At 42.1% G+C, this 21563-nt stretch overlaps 1 long non-coding RNA gene and 1 pseudogene across 1 annotated transcript; one reads left to right on the top strand and one right to left on the bottom strand.

The window, feature by feature from the left end:
- Positions 1-10440: 10440 nt before the first annotated feature.
- Positions 10441-18378, bottom strand: LOC111181490 (uncharacterized). The gene is made up of 5 exons (XR_004022596.2): positions 17256-18378; positions 16447-16805; positions 14747-15697; positions 14496-14578; positions 10441-12898 (listed from the first exon to the last, which is right to left on the bottom strand). It is a non-coding gene; the product is annotated as an uncharacterized LOC111181490 (long non-coding RNA).
- A 1381-nt stretch (positions 18379-19759) lies between these two features.
- Positions 19760-21229, top strand: LOC111181489 (S-adenosylmethionine decarboxylase proenzyme pseudogene; annotated as a pseudogene).
- Positions 21230-21563: the final 334 nt, after the last annotated feature.

Below are 21563 nucleotides of genomic sequence, written 5' to 3'. Positions count from 1 at the left end.
GTTGTTTTAATTGATGGATGTGAAGAAAAGCCAGCCTCACACAAATAGGTCATTGGAAAAGGGAGGGCCTCATAGACCCCCAAGATTGTCTCGGGGATCTTCAGAGGCCCCAGACCACACGTGAGAACCACAGCATCAGTACACTCTTGCAGTCATAAAGGAGAGGACGGAGGCAGGGTTCTCTCTCCCACCATCTCTCCCTGCACGGTACTCTTTAAGCTCCATCCCTTTCTGCTTTTCCCTCTTCCTTCTCAAAAGTAGGTAGTGAGGAAAAGTCACATCTAAGGGTGTTTTCCACTTGGAGGCCTTCCCAACCCATCCACTGCTGGACTGCCAAGGAGAGCGTAGGTAAAACTAAACCAGCACTTTGCCTGGAATTTTCTCTGCAACGAACATCCCCTGGGAACCAAGGGCAACAGCAGGCAGCTTATTGCATATTCAACCATCCATACACAGGCTTTGTCTTTCCATCAGAAATGTCATTTCTTTTCCTCATCTGCTTTTCCTCTCTTAGTATCACCCAACAGTCTCCCCCGATGTGCCTGTGGGACATGTGATTTTATAGCGTCTAAGAACCCCTGGATGAGACTCATCTGAAGAGGTCAAGAAAGTTCCCCAGAAAGAGATACAGAAACCACCCTCAGAGATGTTAAGCAGAGCAAAAGTCAAGGATCCAGGAGGAGATAAAAAGCAAAGAAGCCCTTTGTGTGTGTGTGTGTGTGTGTGTGTGTGTGAATTTTTCATGTGTTCCATTATAATTTCAAAGGAATTATCTTGAAAATATTAATTTTCAATAGGTAATATTTTGGGCCCAGAGTAGGAATAAAATTCCAATTAAGAATTGTAGTATTCATGGCAGGGACCATTCCATCTTATAAATAAGCAATCTGTATTGATTTCACAGATAACCCTTGCCAAAAGTTAGCCAGTGGACAACCAAGTCATGTGGATTTTCCACCAGCATCTCCTAACGCTAGAGTGGGTGTCTGCGTCTGTTGGAAGTGATTACTGATTTCCAGAGACCTGAGGATGCCTGGCTTCCCCTTTTTATTGAATATTTAGCTGAATGACTAAAAGATACTCAAATATCTCAAACAAGGCAATCAGCCCCTGCCTCAAATTCTCTGATTCCCTATGTAGTACAGTACGATTGCTGCACTAGCAGAAGTACGTGTACACCAGCTCGTAGCAGTGGTTTTGATTGCACGCAGCTCACCCCGTCACCATGATCAAACTTTAAATTGTGTGCGCTCACACAGACCTCCAGCCACACATCCTTGCTTTCTCAGAGAAGAGGAAGAAGTAGCTTTCTTCCTCCTGCACCCATTTCATCCCAATCCTGTTAGAATGTCTCTTGTTTGTATCCTCTTTTTTAGAGCCCGGGACGTTTAATCTTATAAAGAATTGCTTAGGGACACCCTCCCCAGTGTCTGCCCCAGAAAGAAGTTTTTAAACTCTCCGTAAATTGTGAAAAAGCCAGGTATAGGAGGTTGGAGCTAATTCTGTCACCTTTCACCACCGAGAGAATATTATCAACACCAAAGAGGGACTCACTTCCTCTCTCTCTCTTTCTTTCCCTCTCTCTCTCTCTCTCTCTCTCTCTCTCTCTCTCATCCCCTCCTGCTTCTTCTCTAGCTGCAAGTCATCAGAATTAAACCCTTCTTCACCCTGGTTTGTGGGTGAGGATGTACATTACACATACTTGGATGCAGGCATAAATGTGCAAACATTCCAATTATTTTTCTATTACATCCTACTCAGATGCGGAGGGCGGCCCCAGAGTCCCTGTGCCTCCCTTAGTAGCCAGCCCCACACCCTCCAGGAGAGGAGAAAAGCCCCTCCTGCAGCCCTGCTCTCCCCCCACGCATGATACCTCATTAGAAGGGCATTCAAAGAGGAACATTAGCTGACGGGCTCTCGGAAGAATTTTTTTCCATTCCCAGAAGAGTGTTTTCCCAAAGGGAGAGTCCGATCACCGCTTCGGTTTGTTTAGTGCTTTCACTTTAGTTTGCAGCTAACCCTTTGCAGGAAATCAATCAACAAATATTTAATCAGCACCTACTATGTATCTATCACTTGGAGAGGCTCCGAGTGAGAAACAAGGGGGACTAAAGCATAATCTTCGCCCTCAAGGAGACCGTGACCTATTTAGGAAGAAAAAGCTAACACAAAACAATTAAATGCCACACCGGGTAGATCTAAATAAGGGAGAGAGTAGTAGGAAACTATATCCTAGAAGAGATAAAATTTGTCTCAGGACTTGAAAGATGTATTGGATTTAAACAAGGAGAGAAGAGAGGTCGCTAAAAGCAAGAGGAGACTGTATAATTAGGGGTGCTAAGGAGACTGCACCAATTAGGGAGAAGATAACACTCAGGGAAGTCTTGGGAAATAGGGTGATTAGAGACCAGAGTGTAGAAAGTCAGAGACTTCAGTAAAATTGAACACAATCTTGGAGTTTTTCTGCACTTCATAATTTTTAATTTTCCCTTAGATTCTTTCCCTGGAAAACAGGGCATGTTATCAGTAGGTTGTGGTGACTGAGATTTCTGGAATGATGTGATGTACACTTTACCTGAAATCCCATTTAGAGCTGTGAACATTGCCCTTAAAAAAAAAAAAAAAAAGCATTATTAAAACAATCAAACCGCAAAGAGTAAAGACATTCATTTTAATGATTCTTTCCGGCGATTGTTTTCACCCTGGCTCCTCCAGCCGTCGGGATTCCACAGAGAGGCCTCCTCCAGGGCAGCCTTGGGAGATGAGACAGAGATAAAGCAATGAGGGCCCGGATGCCTGAGAGCAACCAGACTTTGATCCCCTTGTTATCTGGTTTCCATTTAGGATTTTCAAACAAACACATAAATAAATCCCTGACGCAAAGAAATCTCTGGTGACCAGTCATTTGTGTGTCATCAAAAGTACTTATGGATGTATTGGGGTTGAATTCTCCTTTTAAGGAAACACCCACACACACAAACACACACTCGTAAGTATGATGTTATTGATGGATTCATTCTCTTGTTTCTCAGGAACTTGTTAAGCTCCTGCTGTGTACTTTGCACCCACTCATCAACATCACATAAGGGGTGAAGCCAGATTGGTGGACTTCAGCCTTGAATGCCAGGATAAGGAAACGGATGTGAGGAGACCGACTCATGACGATGACGGTGATGCCAGTGACGATGATGACGCTGACGCCACCGAGCACTTCCTATGTGTCAAGCACTGTGCACCACGTAACTGTCTAATTTAATGTTTGCTACAAGGTTACAAGATACTATTAAACTGAACCTGACGGAGGTTTAAGATATCTGCCCACAGTCGTGCAGCTAGAAAAAGGCAGAAACTAACCTGACGGGTCAAGCTGTGAGTCACAAGGATTACCTGACAAGGCTTTACAACAAAGACAAGTGACCGGGAACATTCGTTTGTTCTTTCAATATTATTTTACGTATGTAGGCATTTTCTGAATATTTGCCCTACACACTCTCTCAGACTTCCAGGTTAAATAACCACGCTCTGGGCCCCTAACCAGGGAAGGACGCTCCCACCGTATTTCTCCTTGCCTTGCCTTACCCTCCTGCTCAAGTGGGAGACAACAAATTCAAACAAGAAACTGGGGACAAGATTGAAGACTACTTTTAGAGAAAATAAGAATTACCAGACCCGAACACTGTATAGTCTTCAAAACATGTGACTATTAACTTCATCTCATCGCTGGTGACACACAACCTGTAACACTGTTAGTCCAAAAGCCAAGCTCAGAAATCACATTATTTGCTAACAGGATTTGGGTACTTGCTGTTGTCACACCGCAATAAAAAAAAAAAGAAAAAGAAGCATCTGTAAATTGCTCCTGGAAGAGGGGGTTTCTCACAAAATTGCCCGGTTGCACCATAAGTAACCATTACTCTTACAATCACTAGGAACAAAATCAGGCCTACTTTGCAGAAGTCAGCAAAATTAACTGGGCCCTAAGCAGCTTCTTATTGGTTGGTTTTAGAAATACTTTATCAACAGAGGCAAGAGGAGGAAAGTGAGACTATAGGACGCCACCAAGATGTTTCACTGCTGGAGTTATTCCAGTACACTGTCAATTCCACCATAGAGCTCTCAGAACATTTGCCTTTCTCCTGTGAATCAGGTTGTATAGCATTAAAACAAAACCAAACAGAAGTGCGTGATTAGCATAAAACAATATTAGCCTAAATAAACAAACAGGAGATTGGGATTTTGAGGGGTGGGAGAAAACAGCTCGTCTAAGGGGCCTACTCATTTCAGTTGACTTCCCTGTAGCTGATAAACTGTGAAATTTCCATAATAACGTAGAGTACAGAAAACAAACAGCAATTTTACTTGATAGGGAAATTGCATCCTGTTACTGGATATAAAATTCTACAGCATGTTCAACGGTATTTTCAAAGCATTGAGAGTGTAGACATATGTTTTCATTTTTAAATGCAGTTATAATGTAAATAATAAATCCACCACAATTTGGCTGGTCCAGAGACTGCTGGCATCATTAACTCAGAAACCCAGAGATGCAAATGATCTACTTACCTTGCTAGGCCCTCAGCCAGAAGTCCCCTATAACTCTGTGGATGTTAATATATGCCCTCTGCTTCATCTACATTTCTGCCTTGCTTAAGGGTCTTCTGGAGTTCCCTATTGTTATTTGTATCACATTTTAACCACTCATTGCTTTTTTATGCCCTTCTTTCTCCCTTGCCTGTGTCCTTTTTTATTTTCTTCCTATGTCTCTGCTCACTCATTCAACAACAAATCAAAGCCTATCTTCCCTCAGCTCCTCAGTAGAGTCCATTCTGGTCACTTTGCAGCCCCTGCCATCCACCAGGCTAGTCTCGTCGTTGGCTTGGGCCAGTAAGCATGCAGTGGATGTAACAGAAGACTAGACCAAGACGGACCCTCAGGAGGCCTCATGTGTTTCCGCCTGGTCCGGAAACTCTGCCATTGTTGTGGGAATCAGCTCATGATAGCCTTCGAGAAGATGAGAGACCAGGTGGAGGAGAGTCAGCCAACCTCCAGAAAACTCACCTGGTCGACCCAGGTGTTGCAATAGACACATGAGGAAGAGTAAACCAAGACAACCAAGACTGAGCCTGGCCTAAATTGCCAACACCAGAATCATATGCTAAATAGATGGTCGTTATTTTAAGCCTCTAAGTTTTACAGTGGTTCATTATACAGTAATGGCAAATGGATACATCTGTATTGTCTTGTTCTCCTCTTATGTCTCTGCAGTACTCACACCTGAGGGTACACTTAACTCTTCCAGAAATTCCAACACACCTTGGAAAATAATACTCACCAACCAAACAAATCATATCCACCACTAACACCCATTTATGAAGGTATAGTAGTCACCAAGATGGTAGTCACCAAGCTAAAGGGATACAGATGCTATTCCCAACTTTTCCCACTACCAACCCCCATGGTCTTCTTCCGTTTTCTTTTTCTGCCTCAGTATCTTTCAGCATGGAATAGATATTTTATTTATCTACTATGGACAAATTACTAAAGAAAACTATTTTAAAATCCTTCATAGATTACATGACATTCATTAAGCTTCCCAGTTTTAAAGTTGAAAAATATTAACTCTTGTTCAAATTCACCCAGCAATGTAAAGTACCTCTGTGGGGCAAATAGAATTGAATCCATTGATTTCCATGTAATTTATTAATTTCAGCCCTGACAAATACCTGCAGAATCTGAATCACAGCTATTGTGAGACAGGGGTTCTCAGGCAGTATTTATACCATTATACACAACATTTATCCGAACTGCAATATGCATAACACCTTGCTTCTCATTCCCTTCCTAAAATACCCCAAAATTTTCTCTTCGAACACGTGATTTAATTGGTTTGTGACTCTAAATTAAATGTGTGTGTGTGTTACATTCACATCTTTATCATTGACTAACCCCATTGGCTTAGCACAGTACTGGGCACATAGGAAGAACTGAATCCTTTTGGCTTGCATTGAACTTAACTTGAATATGGTTACAATTATTTATATAATATATATTGAAACACTGTATCAACATCTTATGGACTTTGCATACTTTTTTTTTTTTTTTTTTTTTTTGCGGTACGCGGGCCTCTCACTGTTCTGGCCTCTCCCGTTGCGGAGCACAGGCTCCGGACGTGCAGGCTCAGCGGCCATGGCTCACGGGCCCAGCCGCTCCGCGGCATGTGGGATCCTCCCGGACCGGGGCACGAACCCGTGTCCCCTGCATCGGCAGGCGGACTCTCAACCTCTGCGCCACCAGGGAAGCCCTGGACTTTGCATACTTTAACTGTACTCATTTTCAGTTTCATGGATAATCAAAGAGATTGAAAATATAATTTAGTTTCTTATAAAACATATTCTTAGAACTACCATCAAGAAATAATAGGAGAGGGACTTCCCTGGTGGCGCAGTGGTTAAGAATCTGCCTGCCAATGCAGGGGACATGGGTTTGAGTCCTGGTCTGGGAAGATCCCACATGCCGCGGAGCAACTAAGCCCGTGTGCCACAACTACTGAGCCTGTGCTCTAGAGCTCACAAGCCACATCTACTGAGCCCGTGTGCCACAACTACTGAGCCCGTGTGCTGCAACTACTGAAACCAACACACCTAGAGCCTGTGCTCAGCAACAAGAGAAGCCACTGCAACGAGAAGCCCATGCACCACAACAAAGAGTAGCCCCCGCTCACCGCAACTAGAGAAAGCCCGCGCGCAGCAACGGAGACCCAAAATAAATAATAAATAAATAAAGTTTTTTAAAAAAGAAATAATAGGAGAAAGCTTGACACTAACGGTGACTTAAAGAAGATAGAGGTTTATTTCTTTCTCAAGTAAAAATTCAGGTGTAGGCTAACGATGTCTGTTAAATGGCTTGCTCCCTGAAGTTCTTAGGGACCCAGGCTCCTTTCAGCACATAGCTCTGCCATTTGAGCCCCGGCCTCACAGTACAAGATGGTAGTTAGATTTCCAGCTATCACATCCACATTTCAGGCAGCAGGATGAAGAAAGAAAAAAAGGCAAATGGTACATGCCAGCTATCTTTTAAGAAAACTACCTGGAGGAGCTGCCTAAATTAAATCCCATTGGCTAGAATTTAGTCCCATGGCCACATTGAATCACAAAGGCATCTGCCAGTCTTTTTTAAAAGTTGGTCATATGACCAGTTACAATCAGGAGTTTAAGAGGGAAGAACAAATGTCAGAATAGGTAACTAGCAACTTCTCCAGAATGTGCTGTATGTTGGGGAGATCGTCTTTAAATGTTCTCAAAGTATAAAATTGCCCATAATGTGCCAGTTTTCCATTTTTGTCCTTGTTTTGCATAATAACCTCTTAATGGACAAGCTCTATCTATAACTCCCCTGGCACAGAATGGTAGAAAGAGATCCTTCCCCAGTTAGGATGCTCTTCTGTTGAACAGGAGAAAACAACCCACCAAAATTGGCTTAAGCCATAAGAGAATTTATGGGCTCACTTAATTAAAAAGTCCAGAATGGGATTCTCTTCCAGAATGGTTTGATTTAGGCTCCATTGTTGTCATCGAGACCCATTTTTGCCCATCTCTCAACTGGGCTCTGCATTCTTCCACTCAATGGCCTAACTCTGGGTCTACATATGTTAGCAAGGTGGTAACAGTCCACGTGTTTCCAGGTTCAGGTCCCGTGGGAAAGAACAGCAGTCTCATTGTACATAGCTCTGATTGGGTCACACAGCCCGTGGGTGAACCCATCGCTGTAACCAAGGAGAAAGTAGCATGCTGATCTCTTTAGGCCAATCAGCACCCAGCCCTGCTGCTAGGGTTGGATATGATACCTTTTAAACCATGTGGCCTGAGAATGCGTGGTTTCCCAAAGGGAATTTGGATTGTCATTTTACCTTAAAAATAGTAAGTGGAAATTGGGCAAAAAACAAATCTCTGTTATGGAGACATATTTCACACACAATGTGGGATTCAACGGGTGTTTTTCATGACTCAAGATATAAACACTTCCCAAGATATTTGCAGGACAATGAGGCTGAAAACAAAACCGAATTCACAGGCCTGATATGATGGTTAAATGATTTAACACACTTGAAAATATATAGAATAACATCTCTAAGCAGGAGTAAAGATACCATTCTGTGACTGTGACTATTACTTTCTCCACCGGATTAGGCCACTAGAAAGTTGTCATTATCACTATTGTTACTGGTATTCAGTGGTGCTCAGTTAGGGAACTGTAGAACCCCTAAGCCAGGTCTTTTTTGCCTTTCCCTGTATTCTATTCTCATTTCATCATCTGAAGTCTATTTCACCTGCTGAGCCGTTTCTGTATCCTACTCTGTTATATCTCTTTTATGAAAAAATTTACACTAAATACTAGAGAATTATTAGCCCCTCTGTCTTCAGGGGTCCAAAGTTCTCAGTTCCTGTACAAAGTTTTCATCACATGAATTTCTAGGTAAATTTGCTGTCTTGCAACACAGAGTCTCTGGGAGAATACTAGCTGTAGCAGTTATCTGGGATGGCTTCCCTCTGGAATTCCTACACATTCTTTCTCTGTCTGTCTCCTCCCAGAAGGAACTCCGGGAGAGGTCTTACAGGCCCCAGGTTTGGGCAGGAAGTAAGCAGATTTCAGCAGTTTTCTGTGCACCTCGGGAATTCCCCAATATTTCCTTAGCAGCAGTGAGTGTCCCAGCTGTCCACTGCTTCTCCTTTTCATGTGCACCACTTGTGAATTCGACAGCTATTTGGAAATGGTGAATGATAATAATTATTATCCATCCCAAGCACTTCTTGCATCTTGTTCATTTTTCTCTCCAACCCAGCCTATTTACAATGTATTATTCCCACATCACAGGCAAAGAAACTGAGCTCAGAGACGTTCAAGTTTTGCCAAACATCCCATAAAGGTGAAAATGAAACCAGGATTGTCTGATTCCAAAGTCTCTGCTTTCTCCACTCTGATATGCTGCTATTAAAAAGCTGTTTCTTAAGCAGACTTAACAGGTACAGAGAACAAGCTAGTGGTTACCGGAGGTGGCGGGTAACATAGGGGTGGGAGAGTGAGAGGTACAAACAATTGGGTGTAAGATAGGCAACAAGGATGTACTGTACATCATGGGGAATATAGCCAATATTTTGTAATAACGGTAAATGGAGTGTAACCTTTAAAAATTGTCTTAAAAATTTTAAGCTAATTCTTAAAAATACTGATTAGGTGGAAAGCAATTTTAGTTTTACATCTGATAAATTATTTCAAATAGAATTGTAGTTATGTGTGGCGATTTTTCATAGGCTTACTTTCTCGATACAAATCAGGATCTACTACAGAGTGAATAAGTATGCTTCAAAGATGCCTTTGACCAAGCAAAGAAGGTCAGGGATTGGGAGGCCTTACAGTTGGGAGCCCGTTTTAGTTTGGGCTGAGCTCCGGGACACCACGAAGAGGAGAGCATGTAAACCACATGAAATAAAGAGTAGACAGAGCGGTACTGTTGACTTCCATATTAGGTCCTGCAAAAGAAGTTCTCAAATGTTAGTTTCCGTGCATCCCAATCATATGGACATTTGTTACATGGCAGATTCTTGGGCTGCCTGGGTGATTCTGTGGACAATGGCCCACTGATCACTTTTGGAGAACCACCATCCAAGATCTCAAAGCCCAATTTAGGATGCAAATAGAAAGAATCAGGAGTTGGCCGAATGGGAAATTGATTCTCCTCTTGAACACACCTTACATTCGAATCATTTATGACGGAGCCTCATTCTATACAAAAATCTTCTGATTTGCAGTGTTTCTATAAGTTTTGAGAAAGAAACACACACACACACATTGATGGAAAAGACTAGATTTAATCTTTCTATTGAATTCAATCTACAATTTTGTAAATTAATTTATTACTGTGGGAAGCCTACTGTGGATGATCTTATAGAAAGAAGAACCTTTTGTAAAGCAAATAATTGCCTCTGGTTTGTCTGCTTTGAACCCTTGATATTCATTTAAATTGAATGTTCTCAAAGCAGAACACACCTGGTATCTAGTTTGTCTAAATACTTAGAAAGTCAAATTGTCTAATTATTAAGCTCCATCCTTATTTCCCAAACATGTATGAGTGAGCTTTCAGGAAGCATTCACAATGATGTGCAGAGACAAAAAACAAAAAGACCTGTTCTTAAATACATTTTCCAGAGGATCTATGTTTAACTTTGTCTTCTAATAGATAAAGGCAATAAAAATGCTTGCGTCCGGGCTTCCCTGGTGGCGCAGTGGTTGAGAGTCCGCCTGTCGAGGCTAGGGGACACAGGTTCGTGCCCCAGTCCGGGGAGATCCCACATGCCGCGGAGCGGCTGGGCCCGTGAGCCATGGCCGCTGAGCCTGCGCGTCCGGAGCCTGTGCTCCACAACGGGAGAGGCCACAACAGTGAGAGGCCCGCGTACCGCAAAAAAAAAAAAAAAAAAAGTTTGAGTCCAGCATTGCCATATAGTTTGAAATTCCTTGCCTACTGAAACCCTAGCCAAAAGGCTTTCTTAGTTTTATATTAAATTATCCCCATTTGGTTGGCTGTCTTAATCAACTTAACCGATTATTTACCATATCACGGTTTCACCCTGTGCAGACACTCTCCCAGGGCTCTTGTGAACAATTTCTTGGGCTCCTTTCTTTCCTTTTTTCTAACCATTAAGATTGTCTCCCATCCCACTTTTAGCCGACAACCTCAGGTTCACAAGACTTTGCGGCTCTGTTATTGCGTTTGCCTAAAAAAATTCGTAATTTCAGATTTTTCTTTCCTATTTGGGGGAGGGCTGACTGGGGCGGGGGAGGGTCCGTGAGGTGAATGAACAAAACCGGTTGAACAGTTAATGCTTTAACCTTGCGTATAATTTATACAATAAACAAAGTCACATGCTCCCCTAATAATTTAGATGTAAGCAAATGTTGATTGATTCAGGAAGGCTAACGCCTGAAGCCAAGCCTGCAGCACTAAAATTTGAATTAAACTAGGACAGAAGCAAGCTAGCCTATAATAACATTTGTATAATTTTATTTTTGCCCTCGGCTCAGTTCATTTCCTCCTACAGTAGATGCATGAAATTGGTTCTTCAGCCACCTTTAACTGATATTCATTGATATCTGGGCAGGCGGGGGAAGCAAGAGAATGCACCTTCCTCAGCTTTTTGTTTTCAATCATAAGGCCTTGAATTCCTAGGTCATTTCTGACAATGATTATCTTTCTCTGAATTGTGTTTTTGGCAAATATCTCCGAATAGCTTCATTTCACCTCCAGATACGGTTTCCCCCTCTCACTGTGAGGGGGCTCTTAGAACCGAGATTGTTAAGTAGATGCAAATGTTGTGCTGTTTTTAGTCCTTTATTCAAGCCTGGGGGCATGAAATCTGAGTTCTCTTACTCTGCTTTCAGCAGCGAAATAAGGGCCTTAGGAAATTCTTTAAACGATGGTAAAAAATAAACATTAACTTGAAACACTCAGGGACCAAACCCCCTTGTACTATTAACCTTTGACTTAAATAAAAATTAGGAACTACATCTTACCACTTACCACTTTTGTTAGGGACTGAGGCTCCTTTTGAGGGATCAGGTTTAAGCCTGTAAATAATTTGCGAGAGCTTCTGAAAAGTAGGCAAAGTTTTCCATCCAAACTGAGCGAAACTTGGTTTTTCATAGTATTTCCCTGCAATCCGGCACACACCAACAGGCACAGTGCACAAAAGAAAGCAGTCTCAAAACCCACAACTGCTTTAAATGTCTAACAATTTTTATTCAGCCTTTCAGGCAAAGTAACAGCTCTTTGGGGGTCAAAAGTTCTGAAATAAAGAATTTCTTCCCTTAGGTCAGGAAATCAAATATGCTAAAAATTCTCCCTAGCCTTTTGTTTAGAGGGAGCTAAGGGGAAAAAAAAAAAATCCTGAAAATTAGAAATGAAAGAATTGGTATTTGCACTTTATGTGAAATCTGCATTTATCTCTCCCTTCTTCCAGCTGAGAGGTAAATAGCAGCCCTAGTGTTTTGGAGGCAAATATTGTTCTGTCCTATTCTTGGTAACAAAATCTGCTCCCAGGCCCTCTCCAGCCCTGTCTGATTGTGCCCTAGGGCTGTCACAGGCCGCCAAAGGAGCCTTTCAGAAAATCCAGGCCATGTTTTGACTTCATTACAAATTCCAAATAGGACAAGTTTTCGCCTGGCTTAGGCTTGGTTATGAAAGTTTCCCACAGCTCCTGAAAATATACAGAATAATAAATGGCTGGGCAGAGAAAGAGAAGGCAATAGTAATTCCATCAAAGCTTTCAGGTCACATCATAGAGCGCAGTTGCAGAGCCGGGGGAGCTTATATCATTAGGACCCAGAGACAAAATGTTTTGCCTTCGGCCCCAAGGTCACACACTGGGGCAAGAACTTTGAGGTTCTGTCCTTTGTTCCCCCACGAGGGAGAGAAGGACACCTCTTCCCCTACCCTGGCCCCCTGGGCTTCCCTGGAGACACGTTGTGAAACCTTCTCACCCCAAGGGGTGGCTAGCAAGCTTCAAATGTTTTTTGGGGCGTTTCCAGCATAAAAGCAAAAACTGATGAGTTTCAGTGGGATAAGCCACGAGGCACAAAGGCAAAACTCCCAAGGTGGTGGGTGTGAGGGGGAAACTTTTTATTGTCTTGCTGCGGATTCTTTCTTTCATTTTTCTTTTCTTTCCCTTTTGCCTGTCTCTTTATTAAGTCAAGATGTTATAGGAAGGAACCAGTTAAATATGACATGCAAGCTTCTTAAGGGAAGCCTTTCCTCCCCAGTTACAGAGGAGAATCCAGTTTGGCCATATTCGTGATCCCCATCCTTCTTCCTCCCTTCTCCCTTGTTCCAGATTCTTCCTTCTCTCACCTGTTTTTCAGGGCGAAACATAATGAAACACTTTAACGACAAATTCTAGCAGGCGGTACCTTACCTTCTGAGAACTCCAGCACTGACCCTACCAGCTTCCCAGGCACGCCCTTTTTTTCCCTGCATGTCTCTATTTTAGAAAACATGTATGAAATACTTCAAATAAGTCCAATACTGTGGGACACTTACATAAATTTTTTTTTCCAAAATAGTCCGTTAACATATATGTCCCTCCCTAGAAGCAGATTTCATTAGCTCCTTATTTTTTTATTTTTTGGTGGCACCCCATGTCATGCGGGATCTTAGTTCCCTGACGAGGGATCGAAGCCGCGCTCCCTGCAATGGAAGCGCGGAGTCTTAACCACTGGACCTCCAGAGAAGTCCCAGCTCCTTATTTTTGAAAAGCCAATAACGATAGACTGACAATTCCTAACCCGTCACTCTGACTTCGGATTGGTGGGCTGTGGCTTTTGGACATCAAAGCCATCTATTACGGCTTTTACATATGTGGTTTACAATGCAGTCATTGCCACCAGCCATACATTATCCACTGTCCTCTTGGAACCACTGAAGTGATGAGAGAGACAGGAGAGACAGGCAGTGGTTGGTGCTTAAAGGCTGGACCCAAAACTGCCCCCAAACTCATTTTTGAAGTCTTTGAACGTGACCAAAATTTTATTAATGAGCTTTAGCTGGGAAGAGCACTTTCATGTCTCTGTTTCCCACATTTAGTTAAACCTGTAAACTCATCCTCCAGTTGGCTTCCATTGGTAGCTGGACCCAACGGAAGCATTAGATAGAATCCATAAGAAAATGTTAATACCATTTTTCTGTTTATACACCACCTGGAAGAGAATATACACCTTAAATATAAAAGGGAGATAAGTCGGTATTTCTAATTTGACTAGACTGGAATTATAATATGAAGAGAAACTGTTTCACTGGAAAATCTACCATTGGCAGGGGGCAGTCGGCCAGCGTGCGTGTCTGGGTGAGTGTGTCTATATTAAGATAAAGGCAGAAAAGCAGCCAGGAACAAGGTGAAAAGAAGTTCATTCATTGTCTCAAGGAAATAAAGACCTCTGACTTTTAAAGTGAAAATATACCATTGGCATCAGATACTAATCGCAAGGTAATTATTTTTAAAGAATTTCCTGAGTAACACACAGGCACCCATGACACCCTTAGGCTAATATATGTACCCAGAGACTAACTCTGCCCGCCCTTGGTTGTATGTGCGTTTGTTGTCCTTAGAGTGAATAAAAGCTGCTTTCCACGTTACTCTATCCTCCCGTTAAAAAAAAAAAAAATGCCACTTCAGAAGATAGGGATAAAAATGCATCAGATTAAAAAACACTCCTCAAGGGCAATTTGGATGAAAAGTTAAGCTGGGCAACATCAAACTAGGCCCCTTCCTGTAAAATACATCAAATTCAAAGAAGTACTTTTCTTTAAGTTACTAATCTTTCTAACGAATATCAGATTCCATCAGCCAAACTGCATTTTTGGCAAGAACAGTTTTTACCGGTATAAAAGGCGGCAAGGACTGCTTTAACTGAAAGCGCCCAAAATATTAATCGATCACTAAAATACTTACCTATCCTTTGTCCAAGGGCAAAGGCTTTATCCAAGGAATTGCAAGCTTTGTTCAAGGAATTTCCACACTGGAGAGGATGGTCCCTGTCAATCCAGGTAAATTGTTATTGGGGGGGGTCTTATCCCTGCGACCCGCCCCCCCGTCAGTGAGCACTCTAAGAGGGACCCCCTCCCTCCCAGCACATCCCCTATAACAGCCCTGGAATGAATGAAACACCAGGTCGTCTCCCCAAGACCTCTGCATTAACCCACCTCCAACGGTATGGAATATCACATGCTGTGCCTGGTGTTGTAGGGATTCTTTTCAAGTATAAAGAAAATTCCTAGGAGTTCCCTGGCGGTCCAGTGGTTAGGACTCTGTTCTTTCACTATGGTGGCCCGGATTCAATCCCTGGTTGGGGAACTAAGATTCCACAAGCTGCAGGGCACGGCCAAAAAACAAAGAAAAAGAAAACCCCTGACCTCATTAGACTACATTTTAGACATCATATACAGCCATATCTCATACCCAGCTTCTGAACCATCCAATGTTCTATAACTCTCTTTGGAACTATACTGTAGTCAGAATTCTCCTTTCATTCATTCTTTCATTCATTCATTCCTTACTTATTGAAGACCTGCAACGTACCAGGGACTGCTTCTAGGAGCTGGGGAATCAGTGGTGAAGGAGACAGATAACAACATCCCGCTCTCAATGAGCGATTTTCTACCAGGCAGAGACATCCACAAACCAGAAAACAAATGAAGACAATCATTTCAGACAATGATTGGCGAAATAAAAATAAAGGAAGGTGATGACACAAAGTGGGCTAATGTGGATAAGAAGGCTCCGGGGGGGAGGGGAAGATATTGAGCTGAACCCTGAATCTCAAGAAAGACTCAGTTGTTGTGACTCTAGGAAGATGAATTCTGCCTGTTTCTTAGCCAGGACATTTACTCATATTATTGTATAGATTGTATACACCTGGAATACCCACGGGATTCCAAGAACTCTTAAAACCCAGGTAAGAGAGAACACTTACCTTCTACTTACCTGCAAGACAACCCAGAGCATTATTTCTCAGCTGAGGGCATATTTAATTACCAAATGTTCTGCAAATGTCTTCCAAGTTGTAGACATAAAGCCACCCAAATTGCTGACTTTCAAGAACATATACTTCTTCCTTTATCCCAGAAATGCCACCTTCCTTGATGAATTTGCATCTGCAATGATTCATCATTCATTGTAATTTACAATTATTTTCTTAAGTTCTTCTAAATGACCAGCTACCTGCAAAGCGTGCTTGCTTTTATTCCATTAGCTAACTAACTTCAGTGCTCCACAAGCAATATTGTGCTTGAGAAAAAAATGCAGCAGTGCTGCTAGTTCACTGTTCAGGCAACACACTCACCACAGCAGCCAGATTGAGAAATGATTACTTTAGATTGTGGCTTACAAGAAAAGACTTCAGATCACGTATTAATTGTTTAAATGTTGTTCTTAAGCCCCTTTTAGCCTTGTGGCAAACCCAGAGGCCAGGTAAAAATGAATTCTTAGAAGATGGTTTTGTTCAAAGGCATGAAAGTTTACCATTGCCTTTTCCCCCCATGTCACATCTGGACACCTCCATTCTGGTTACTTAGGTGTCTGACGGTTTGTCAGAAGGCTAGCCATAACTTAGGTGGAAAACTGGATTCCATTAAAAAAATATTAAAAGCTGAGAGGGAGGCAAGTTGATGTGGCATGGCTCCCAGCAATAAGGAAGCAAGAGTGCACACTGAAGCTTAGAAATAGAAAGTGATGTCCTCATAAAAACATGGCTCCAGGCTGGTGTGCCACTAGAAATTCTTCTGTCAGTTTAGAATATTTAGCTCTAAGGGATTTCGACTTTCAAATGTATCTCCGGATGCAAAATAGGCTGCACAGGAGGATATAGCATTGAAGAAGGGAAAGAAGAATTGCCCCCACTTACGATCAGTTTATGTGACGCTGAAGATTTTTTTTTTTCAGGTAGCATATTTGATCAGAAAGCATGCAAGTGGGTCGGATGAGCTACCTCGCTGACATCAAGTGATCCGCTGGCCTTCATAACTAGAAAACGTTGCTGAGAACGGATAGACCAACACAATATTAAAAGCTTCAGCACTACTGGTTATCAAGGGAAACTTTCAGCCTAACTGGAAAGCTCAGAGCTTCAGGCATCTGAAAGTTTTGGTTTGGGGCTCTTCCGAGGCATTCCAATGCAGTATTTGCAATCAATAATGGGATGCTACTCACAGCACCATCACGAGGCTTATGAAGTCCCCTGAGATTTGTATTTGACTTGTTAAACTGTAAAAAGAGTTGGAGAAACAAACAGAAAAGAAATATCTCAGTCCCTAGCTGCCCAAACATAAAACAATCAAACAAACTCTGGTAGTCAAAACTGGAAATGGCAAAATGGAAAATATATACAGATGCATTTTCATGCACAGAACATGAGCATCTTGGGTGACCTTCCTTAGTGTGATCTATCCTTCTGGGTGTTAGGCAAAGAGTTCACCTCTCCAGGCAGATTGAATTATGTGCTAAGATTGCGTTATGATGATGTAGATTATCCCCTAAAACCTACAGACATGAGGTTTCTTCTCCCCCAACAGATTATGGTATTTTCAGCCCAACTTAGCTACAAGCAGTAGGTTACGAACACCAGTTAAAGCATCCCAAGAAGATTCAGAACAGTCCCTTCCTCAGAGCGACTGTCCTCTGCACCTGGAAAACATAACAATTTTCTTAACCAACCTCTTTGCTCAGAACGGAGCAGCAGAATCTTCATATCCTCGAAATGTCGATGTTTATGGAATTGTGTGCTCCAGAGAACTTTCCCTGAAATCACCAGGGAGGGTTGAAAGGGAACAAGTTCAGAACAAGTTCTTTACTGGGTTTGGATTTTCCTTTTCCCCCAAAGGTTCACCCAGATGCCTTCATCAGAGGTTTGAAAGGGAACATAGGAGATCTGAGCGATCTAGTGAGAGACAGGCAAGGAGCTGAAGAAGTTGAAGTGCACATCCAACCCAGGACCTGCTCCTGCCCTTTGGAGTAAAACATCAACTTCTGGAACCAGAAGACAAAAGCCTCCTTTGTGTCCAGGATAAGAGAGAGACAGACCTCAGTATGAACCTAAAGACGCATCTTTACCCACATTTTAATATTTCTGAAATCAAAATACATCTTAGAATCGCTGCCGACCAGCAGTCGTTGGCCATAGTAGTCATTGCCTGCAGACAGGCATAAAACTCGTGGAACGGCCCAGAAGGGAATTCTAGAGATAGTCGTGGAGGAACCTTTTAGGAAATGCTACATCACCCATGCTCTGGATGGCACAGAGGATGAGCCTGCACAGCGAAACATGAATATTGCAGACTTCAAGTTGGAAAATAATTCATAAGAGTCACACTCTGAAAATGAAGTTTTGTAAATTCCTTAGCCAATTTACTTCATTTTTACTTTTCTTTCTACATAGGCACAAGAGATACATAGGAGCGAAATCAATGCCAAAATAAGTATAAGATCCTTTCCAATAAAAATTCTAAGGCATAAAATAATCACTGTGCTACGGTTGTAGGAGTACTTTCTGTTTTCTTAGTGGCACATAAAATCATAGCGGGTCTCACAACCGATGACGTCTGAAATTCAATGAAATACAAGATTTGTGTCACCCAGAATAATTTACTTAACAGCCCTGAACTTCAGAGCTCTCTTCTGAAAACGATCATAACCTCTACCTCCTTAGAGAGATGGGGGCTGACCCAGTAGCTAGCCCCAGCAGAATTCACAGAAGTCTATGTGCCACAGGGTCTATCCCCAGTCAAGGGAAGTAACTATTATTCTCTAGCCATTTATCTGCTTCAACCACAATACAAGTACCATAAACAAACTCATTTACTCACCACTGTGTGGTTTCCTTTGCTTCTTTAACTTGCCAACTCTGTACCAGGTGGACAAAACCCCACAGATACCTATAAGGCCTTGATGACAAGAGTATTTTTTGGTGATCATCTGTGAAGCAAATGAAATGAAAGGACTATTTGATCCAGTGTTCTAATGATAGAATGATTGTAACATCAAATCCAATTGTTTTTTGTTTTTAATAAATTTATTTATTTATTTATTTTCGGCTGCAATGGGTCTTTGTTGCTGCGCACGGGCTTTCTCTAGTTGCGGCGAGCGAGGGCTACTCTTCGTTGCAGTGAGTGGGCTTCTCACTGTGGTGGCTTCTCTTGTTGCGGAGCACGGGCTCTAGGTATGTGGGCTTCAGCAGTTGTGGCATGTGGGCTCAGTAGTTGTGGCTCGCGGGCTCTAGAGTACAGGCTCAGTAGTTGTGGCACACAGGCTTAGTTGCTCTGTGGCATGTGGGATCTTCCCGGACCAGGGCTCGAACCTGTGTCCCCTGCACTGGCAGGCGGATTCTTAACCACTGCGTCACCAGGGAAGCCCTTTTTTTTTTTTTAACATCTTTATTGGAGTATAATTGCTTTACAATTTTGTGTTAGTTTCTGCTGTATAACAAAGTGAACCAGCTATATGTATACATATATCCCCATAACCCCTCCCTCTTGTGCCTCCCTCTCACCCTCCCTATCCCACCCCTCTAGGTGGTCACAAAGCACCGAGCTGATCTCCCTGTGCTATGTGGCTGCTTCCCACTAGCTATCTATTTTACATTTGGTAGTGTACATATGACAATGCCACTCTCTCACTTTGTCCCTTCATCCCAGCTTACCCTTCCCCCTCCCCGTGTCCTCAAGTTCATTCTCTAAGTCTGAGTCTTTATTCCTGTCCTGTCCCTAGGTTCATCAGAACCTTTTTTTGATTCCATATATATGTGTTAGCATACAGTATTTGTTTTTCTCTTTCTGACTTACTTCACTCTGTATGACAGGCTCTAGGTCCATGCACCTCAAATCCAATTGTTTTAAATACCACTCAAGGAGAATAGGAAAGAATATATCAATTTCAAGGTGGGTAGAGGAAATTGCTTTAAAATTCTTTTAACTAAAAAAAATGTTTTAAACTTTGACAATCAGATTATAAGCCAACTAAAACACTTAAATATCTTTAAGTTGAATGGCTGAGCAATAGTTATCTTTCTGATTCTAAAAGTCTTTCTTTAGCTCCCAAAGTATGGCTGGTGACATTAGCTAGCGCTCGCTCTACTCTCTCTTATGGGGAAACAGAGGACTACAAGAGACTGAGCTGTATCTGCCCCTATTTCCAACAGACTCACGTTCAACTTTCGCTCACCAAAACAAGAAAAGAAAAAAAGCCGGGAAAATTTTATTAACCCTTTTAAAAAATAAGTTAATATAAGATTATAGCAAAAAAGGAACCTGAACTTTAGTAACACAGCTGGAACAATCGGCAGCGGTGGGAGAAGAGATTTAATTTAGTTGATTTTCTGTAGTTGTTGGTCGTTCGCTAGTCTCACAGTGATGGAAGATGCACATTTTTCTGAAGGAACCGAAAAGCTGCTGGAGGTTTGGTTCTCCAGGCAGCAACCCAACGCAAACCAAGGATCTGGGGATCTTCGCACCATCCCAAGATCCGAGTGGGAAATACTTTTGAAGGATGTGCAATGTTCAATCATAAGTGTGACAAAAACTGACAAGCAGGAAGCTTATGTACCCAGTGAGAGTAGCATGTTTGTCTCCAGGAAACGTTTCATTTTGAAGACACGTGGTACACTCTCTTGCTGAAAGCACTGGTTCCCCTGTTGAAACTTGCTAGGGATTACAAGGGGTTTGACTCAGTTCAAAGCTTCTTTTACTCTGGTAAGAATTTCACGAAGCCTTTTCACCAAGGGTACCCACACCAGAATTTCCAGGAAGAAACAGAGTTTCTTAATGCAATTCTCCCAAATGGAGCAGCATATTGTATGGGACGCATGAATTCTGATTGTTGGTACTTGTATACTTTGGATTTCCCAGAAAGTCGGGTAATCAATCCGCCAGATCAAACCCTGGAAATTCTGATGAGTGAGATTGACCCAGCGGTTATGGACCGGTTCTACAGGAAAGATGGTGTTACTGCAAAGGATGTCACTCGTGAGAGTGGAATTCGTGACCTGATACCAGGTTCTGTCATTGATGCCACACTGTTCAATCCTTGTGGGTATTCAATGAATGGAATGAAATCGGATGGAACTTATTGGACTATTCACGTCACTCCAGAACCAGAATTTTCTTATGTTAGCTTTAAGTCAGACCTCCTATGATGACCTGATCGGGAAACTTATGGAAGTCTTCAAGCCTGGAAAATTTGTGACCACGCTGTTTGTAAATCAGAGTTCTAAATGTTGCACAGTGCTTTCTTCGCCCCAGAAGATTGGAGGTTTTAAACGTCTTGATTGCCAGAGCGCTATGTTCAATGATTACAATTTTGTTTTTACCAGTTTTGCTAAGAAGCAGCAACAACAGCAGAGTTGATTGAGAAAAATGAAGAAAAAATGCAAAAAGAGAACACACACAGAAGAAGGTGGTGGCTGCTTTTTAGATATTGATACCAAGGGCCATTCTTTCCATAACCACCACCTTGTAGGTGCAGAAAGCCCTAGATGTAATGATAGTGTAATCATTTTGATTTGTATGCATTATTATATCAAGGAGTTAGATATCTTGCATGAATGCTCTTTTCTGCGTTTAGGTATCTTATGCCACTCTTGCTGTGAAATTGAAGTCATGTAGAAAAAACCTTTCACTATTTGAAACTTTACAACACTTGTGAAAACAATTCAATTTGCTTTATGCACAGTGTAATATTTCTCCAGGTATCATCCAAAATTCCACACAGACAAGGCTTTCGTCCTCATTGGGTGTTGGCCTCAGCCTAGCCATCTGGGACTGTTTTTTCAATTGCTACCAGGATTTTGCATCCAGTTACCTCCACTTTCTAGAACATATTCTCTACTAATGTTATTGAAACCAATTTCTACTTCATACAGATGTTTTTGCAGCACCAATCAAAGTTCTTCTTCCACGAGTCGAGTCCTCTACAAAAATGACTGCAGTTATCCATTTCGTGTATTACTATCTCACTGCTTCCTATACTTGT

The sequence above is a fragment of the Delphinapterus leucas genome, chromosome 14 (genome assembly GCF_059928025.1).
Source record: "Delphinapterus leucas isolate spDelLeu-1000000601 "Yukka" chromosome 14, BTC_Dleu_Yukka2, whole genome shotgun sequence".
NCBI lineage: Eukaryota > Metazoa > Chordata > Mammalia > Artiodactyla > Monodontidae > Delphinapterus > Delphinapterus leucas.
Note: the sequence above shows the minus strand (reverse complement) of the source record. Positions and strands in the feature narration are given on the sequence as shown.